At 42.5% G+C, this 7,012-nt stretch overlaps 1 pseudogene across 1 annotated transcript; it reads left to right on the top strand.

Moving 5' to 3' along the window:
* Positions 1 to 5,659: 5,659 nt before the first annotated feature.
* On the top strand, positions 5,660 to 6,708 carry LOC308244623 (starch-binding domain-containing protein 1-like; annotated as a pseudogene). Its single transcript has one exon. The product of its transcript is annotated as a starch-binding domain-containing protein 1-like (transcript).
* The last annotated feature ends 304 nt before the right edge of the window (positions 6,709 to 7,012 follow it).

Here is a 7,012-nt window from a genome sequence, read left to right as displayed (position 1 = left end):
GAAGCGGGGCAGGATCGCTGAATCAAAAGAAGGCAGCGTCTGAGCCCAGTTCTGATTACAAGTGTCAAGTTCTTTCTGAAATATTCCTAAGGAGTGAGAGAACAAGCAGATTTATAGGGTACATACTTCACTGGTTTTTATTTTGGTGGTGCGTGTAGATGAGAAAAGATTAAAAGCCCAAACAAATGTCTAAATCATGGTGCACACCCCTGCAGTACATTTCCCCAGCCATGGGCACCATGGACAGCACTCTACAGGGGAAAATAGTTTTTCCCAGAAAATGGAAGGGGGAAAAGATCCCAAAGAATTAGGAGGGACGTTCCAAACTGTCAAAACTATATTTCATGAGAAACAGTGACTCAATTTTTCATGGGAGTTTTCTTTCAAGTCTTAAGTACCAAAAAACTAATTCAAGGGTTTGGCTATGGTGTATTTCAAGGTGTGATTTATGTTGCAGATTTAAGGGCCTTGGGTGTTATTTCTTCCAGAAATATGAGCCTAGAGGAAGAATAGAATGGTGATTAGAGAACAGCTTTGAATCTCATGGTTCTGAATTCAAATCTCAGCTGAACACTTTCTAACCAAGTGAAATCAGGCAAGCCTCTAAGCGTTATGTATGATACTGAACTTCGCAAGCCTCTCTATGCATCCTCTAGGAAATGGAGGAATTAATACTTTGCTTTTAGATTTACATGCTATAACATATACAGTGTCATTTGCCATCAGTAAGCTAGTTGGTAGCAATGCTTTTATAAAATTTGCTTTTTAAAGGAAATTTGTGGTTATAAACAAGGAAACAGAGGCCTACAAGTTGGTTTCTATTTTACTGAGAGTAATATTTGGGGAAGAGGCACCTTCCCAGGCTTTTCAAGTGACATCCAAGGAGTAGCTCCTTTTCCCACCCCAAATCTCTCTCTGTACCTGAATTAGTGCCACTCACTCCTGGCATCCAACATCCCAGCACTTTCTTTCCTTTCCAACTGATGATACTCTTGACTTGATACTGCTTTCTATTTCAATGCCTACATGCCAGAGTTCACTGCGTATGCAGCCACCTTTCATATGCAAAAGCATCCAGCACTCTGCCTACAAAGGAAAGATGTTTATTTCCAGGGGCTGAGGGTATGGTGTAATAATAAGGGTCAGATTACGTGCGTGATCAATTTTGGCCTTTTGCATGTCAATTAACATATCGCACTTGGGTGTTTTATTGATGGCAAAATCCTATAGAGGGATGTTATTATGCTCATATTTTAATATCTTAGGGGTCAGCATCACTGCACACAGATATCCACCGGCATATATTCACATGCAGAATGGCTACTTTATCATTTTAAGTGATTTAAGCCAGTGAAAGGCCACTCCATTTGTTTGCTCAATAGTCAATTGAAATGGAAATGGTTAGCTGAGTGCAGCTCCCTTGAACGTCCCTTTCCTTCCAGCGCCAATTAGAGTATATGAAAGGTGTACTCTGCACAGCTCGCTCAGGACAATAAATCACTAAATTGGAAGCGTCGCTTACCTTGCTGATTCTGATAAGAAAATTAATAGAATTAGCAGCTTATCTGCTCAACCAGGGATTCACATTATGAAGAGAGAGAGAGAGAGAGAGAGAGAGAGAGAGAGAGAGAGAGAGAGAGAGAGAAAGCAAAAAGAATAAAAAAGAAAAGAGGGGAAAAAAGAAATCTATTTCTATGGTGAGGGCTGACTGTATATCTTCCTGGTGACAGAGAGACAGTTTGAATGGTTTCTTTTGGCCCCCTGTGGTGATAAAGCTCTGCTGAAAACAATGCAAGAAGCACTATCAATTATTGTCTACTTGTTTTGTTTTCATGCATAATTAAAGCAGGACAAAGCCTAGACATTATATAAGGCTGCATCGAGCAAAATCCAGCATCGGTCCTACTACTGATAAACAAAAATTCTGAACAGCCCCAAATTGAAAAGTGGCGAGCCTGAGATTATGTTCAGAAAGAGGATTTACTGTCTCGGGTTTTCTTGGAGAGGGGTATTACAGCGCTACTTTTTGTCTAGGGAAGAATAATTGCTTGCAATAAAGCTGCTGTTCTCAAAACAGAATAAAAAGACAAGAGTCATTTGTTTAAAAAGATCCTTAGTAGCCTTCTCCCTGCTCCTTTTTTTCTTAAATATATATGAAAATCTGTAATTATTTCTTTGAAGAACATTTTTCAGCAGCTGTAAGTAATAATGAGTCAATCACTGTGTGCTCCTTTTTTTTTTCCTCCAGCAGCTGCGGACCTACCCATTCAAAGCAATTAATTGATATTCGTGAAGTGCTTTGAAACTGAGAAGTGGCATCTCATAAGCACTAAATAATGTTCTTTTTCTTTCTTTTTTACTTTTTTTTTTTTTTTTTTTAGGGAGAGAGAGAGAGAGAGAGAGAGAGAGAGAGAGAGAGAGAGAGAGAGAGAGAGAGAGAGAATGATATGAGAGAGAAACATTGATCCTTTGCCTCCCATATGGGAATCTACCCAGCAACCTGGGTATGTGCCCTGACTGGAATCGAACTGGAGCCCTTTCTGTGCAAGGGATGATGCTCCAACCAACTGAGCCACGCCAGCCAGAGTTAAATATTGTTCTTATTGTTTTTAGGAATTAGGAACCCAGCCTTCCTTCAAACAAGCCTCAGAAGAATACCAGTAATTCTAAGTATCTAAAGCTATCACCTAAAACTCCAAAGCACCCAAAATAAGATTCAGATTACAGACCTTTGTAAGATACATCAGAAGTTAATTACTAAAGATAACATCACTGGGAGTTATGTATCAAGTGTTGAACAAAGTAAAGCTCTAGCTCTCTGCCACATTTATCATTTTTACACATTTATACCTGTGCATTAACTTGCACCACACTTTTTCTTAAAACACACTTTTCAAACAATATGTGTTTGAGCAGATAGTGCTTGTTTGTACAACTTCGCTAAGTTAAGACTTTCATAGATCATCAGGCCAATTGAGAGAAAGTTTAGCATTGTGTTATTGTTTTAGGGTGGAAAATCACCCTACTAAACCAAAAGAATCTCTAGATTATCTCAAATGTTTCTTATTTTTTAGCAATATATTGGTTTTGGAAAATGCTTGAGCATGAAATATTGGTATAATTTCCAGCAGATTTCACTGTTTTCATTCCATATTTCAACTTTTTTAAATCTTTACTGATATATACGCTTCTGCTATCTACATTATTGACAGTGTTGGTCATAAGAAAGGTTGGTCTGTTGGCAGTATGTATATGTTTCAAAGCACAAAATAAAAGAGAATTCTTATAAAGATATCTCACAGAGATGGCTACAATTGAAATATTGGTTCTTGGGGCAATAACTCTAGAGATGAAGTCATAAACCTGCTGGCATCCATTGCTGTTAAGAAGAGCTATGGGGAGCAAAATTCTTTCCCAATCACAGACCAAGCACATGGATTGGTATTCTTTTCCCTGATCCTGAAAAGCAGCAGCTTGCTTTAAAAATCCTTTGTTGCTAAGCTATTAATGTTGATCATCCGATGATTTTTCTTTATTGAGAAATGAAGAGAATTACAGATTGTTTAGCACCACCCAACAATGCTTACACACACATTTTGAAACCAAAGATAGATATTTGTGAGTCAAACATGATACATTAGTGAACATGCATACATAACTCTTCAGAGGAAAGAGAAATCACAGAATACTACTTGATAGCCATATATAAGGCAACCTGTTAATTTTGATGCAATTAAAACAAAAATTGCAATCCATGCAGTTTGTTTTTAAGACCTATGAAATAGGAATTTTTAGGGGTGAAATAGGCAGGTTTAGGGAATCTTTAAAATTAAAGGGGTCCATGGAAAAAACACAGGGCTACAGAGTTGCAAAAGGGTACATTTCCATGAGACAAGGGAGCGGGAGCAGAAGTTACATTTCCATAAGACAAGGAATTTGGGAGAGGCAGCAGTTACATTTCCATAAGATAAGGAAACTGGGAGTAGCAAAAGGGCTATGTTTACAAAATAAAGCAGGAGGAAGAAAGTCCAAAGGAAATAGGAGAACAATAAGGGAGGAGGGGAGAAGAGCCTCACGCACCCATTGTGAGTTTTGACCTTTGAGCTCAGGAATTACTATAGTAACCAAATCAAAGGGGAATAGGGGCCAATCATAGGAGCTATCAAGGCACAAAATCTGCCTTTATAAACTGGGCAGGGGGAGGAGCTTGGAGGGACTCTTTCCCCCTCCCCAAGTAGGAGTCTATGCTTGTTCTTCAATAAATTTCCACCTTTGCTATACCATCTTCCATCCATGGTTTTTCTTCGACTCCGACAGACAAAGAGCCCGGGGAAGCCATCCTGCCCAGGCAAGCACTGTGTGTACCCAAACTTGGTGCTTTCAATTTTTTTAAATTTATCTTTATTGTTGAAAGTAACAAAGATGTCTTCCTTTTTTCCCCCCACTGACCTCCTCCAATGGATGGCTTCAATAAAGACTTTGAACACTAGGAAATTTAAGGGTTTAAGCCAGCCTTGGGCAAACTACGGCCCGCGGGCCGGATCCGGCTATTCTATCTGGTTCTCTTGCTCTCCCCTCCGCTCCTTTACTTTGAATTTATATTAGTTCACACAAACACTCCATCCATGCTTTTGTTCCGGCCCTCCGGTCCAGTTTAAGAACCCATTGTGGCCCTCGAGTCAAAAAGTTTGCCCACCCCTGGTTTAAGCAAAACTTTCCCATTGTCAATTTAATTGTCCAAATGAAACTACCAAGTTTTGTAGAACTAAAGCAAGCACATGTGGGCTCCTTTTTCCTATCATCCTAGCTGTCCCACGTTTGCCAAACAGGGCCAAACAATTTCTCTCTAATAGTGAAGGAGTAGCCAAAAATGGCCAGTGAATGACCCTTCTGAACTATACACAGATTAAAGTGAAAAATAGAAGGAAATAATGTTAGAGACCCTCCATTCCAGAGTATTTAAGAAACCTGCTACAGTTCTCTAGAGCAAGAGCTCTGCACCGGATGGTATGCTTTAAAGATGGTTATGTCCTTTCTCCTTACAGACTTTACACGAGTGTCTCTCCTGCTATTTCAGGCGCTTAACCCAGCCTGGCCAGGGTTGCTCTGAGGTTGAGTGTTGACCTATGAAACAGGAGGTCACAGTTAGATTCCCGGTAAGGGCACATGCCTGGGTTGCAGACTCAATCCCCAGTGTGGGGTGTGCAGGAGGCAGCCGATCAATGATTCCCTCTCATCATTGATGTTTCTCTCTCTCTCTCTCTCTCTCCCTCTCCTTTCCTCTCTGAAATCAATAAAAATATATATACTTTTTAAAAGCGCTTAACCAACACAACTGCAACAGTGACCTCTTCTATGGATTCATGGGGCAGAAATGAGAATTGCCTCCAATTGGAGCTGGGTTTTAGTTTAAAATGATAGAAATCAAGTCACATGATCATGTAACCAAAAAATGGGATTTGAGAGGATAGAAAACTAATTTTATTACAAAATTAATCTGGGGCCAGGCACTTTACAATGATAATATAATGCAATCCTCACAATTCTTCAAGAGCGGTATCATTGCCTGCATTTAAAAAGTGAGACATCTAGGCTTTGCGTTCGTGACCTGAGCCCTGGTCCCTGTTGCCATCGTGTCCCGAGCTGCGGCCTCTCAGCCATGGGCACCGCCTGGTCCGCCCTGCTGGTGGGAGGGGGTCTGGCTGGAGCGCTTTTGATCTGGCTGCTGCGGGACAAGGGAAAGAAGGGGGACGCGGAGCAGGAGGAGGACGCTGCTCTGGGAAAGGCTGCGTCACCCGGAGGCCATCAGAGAGGCGGCAGCGGACTGAGCCGGGGACCTTCCAGGCGGGAGCCGATCACCAACCCAGAGCATCTTCAAGAAAGCAATGGGTGTTTGGTCTCAGAGACCAAAGGCCCCGGCAGCGTGCAGGAAGCAGCGTGGAGACTGCAGAGTCCTCCTGGAGAACATGGTGACCATGACAATTCTATACAGCATGCTCCTTTTGGATGGTGTCCAGACACACAATCTCTAGCTACTTCTGCGACCGGAGGCTATATAGACGCTTGAGGCAATGAAAGTCATGAATCTCGTATTGGAGAATGGGGATTCCAAAAGGACAAGAGCTACTGCTAAAGCAGCTCCATGTTTAGCAGAGACATTGCCTTCTAGCAACCTGTTCGTGGACAGCAGTAAAGACGACGTGAGCCTTGCCCAGTTGGACAGACAGGACTCGGAGGACTGGGAGATGGTGTCCAGGCACTCATCTTGGGGAGATACCGGTTTGGGTGCAGTGTTGAGGCTCCAACGTTAAGCCTGAACCAGGGAACGGACTATGGCAGAAACACTCTTGTGGAAGCAAGTGGTCAGGAAGTGGATGTAAAGACAAAACAGATAGTAGTGATGACTTCAGAGCCTCAGCAAGTTAGTATGAGGTTCCAGGTCCATTACATCACAAGCACTCGGGGGGAGTTCGTTGCAGTAACTGGAGACCATGAGAGGCTTGGGAGGTGGACCTCTTACCTCCCGCTCCAGTACAGCTCAGGGGGCTCTGGTCTCGTTCTGTCTCCCTCCCGGCAGATACAGTGGTGGCGTGGAAGTTTGTGGTGGTGGAGAACGGGGAAGTTACTCGCTGGGAAGAATGCAGCAATAGGCTGCTGGAAATTGGCTGCGAGGATGCATTGGTTCACAAGTGCTGGGGGATTCACTGATGCAGAATGTGGAAGGGGCTCAGGTTGTGGAGCACACTCAATAATTGGAAATAAAGGACGTGTAACTCCAAGTTTAGCCGAGTTGTTTCAGATTTGCTAGTGGCTTTTGTTTAATGTGCAGAAATACATACGTGGATAATGCTTCCAGGGAGGGTGGGCTTTTTCTGTGGCAGTGATGGATAGATGATGCTGACCTGTCAATACTTTAGGGCGTGGTCCTCTTGGGGAGTGACTTGGCTAAGCTTGGTCAGGGAGCACAAAAGCTAACCAGCTGCACAGGGTTCAAGCTTGAGCCTTTGGGTGA

Source organism: Plecotus auritus (genome assembly GCF_963455305.1).
Source record: "Plecotus auritus genome assembly, chromosome: 3".
In the NCBI taxonomy this organism is placed as follows: Eukaryota; Metazoa; Chordata; class Mammalia; order Chiroptera; family Vespertilionidae; genus Plecotus; species Plecotus auritus.
This window is presented reverse-complemented; position numbering and strand designations above follow the sequence as displayed.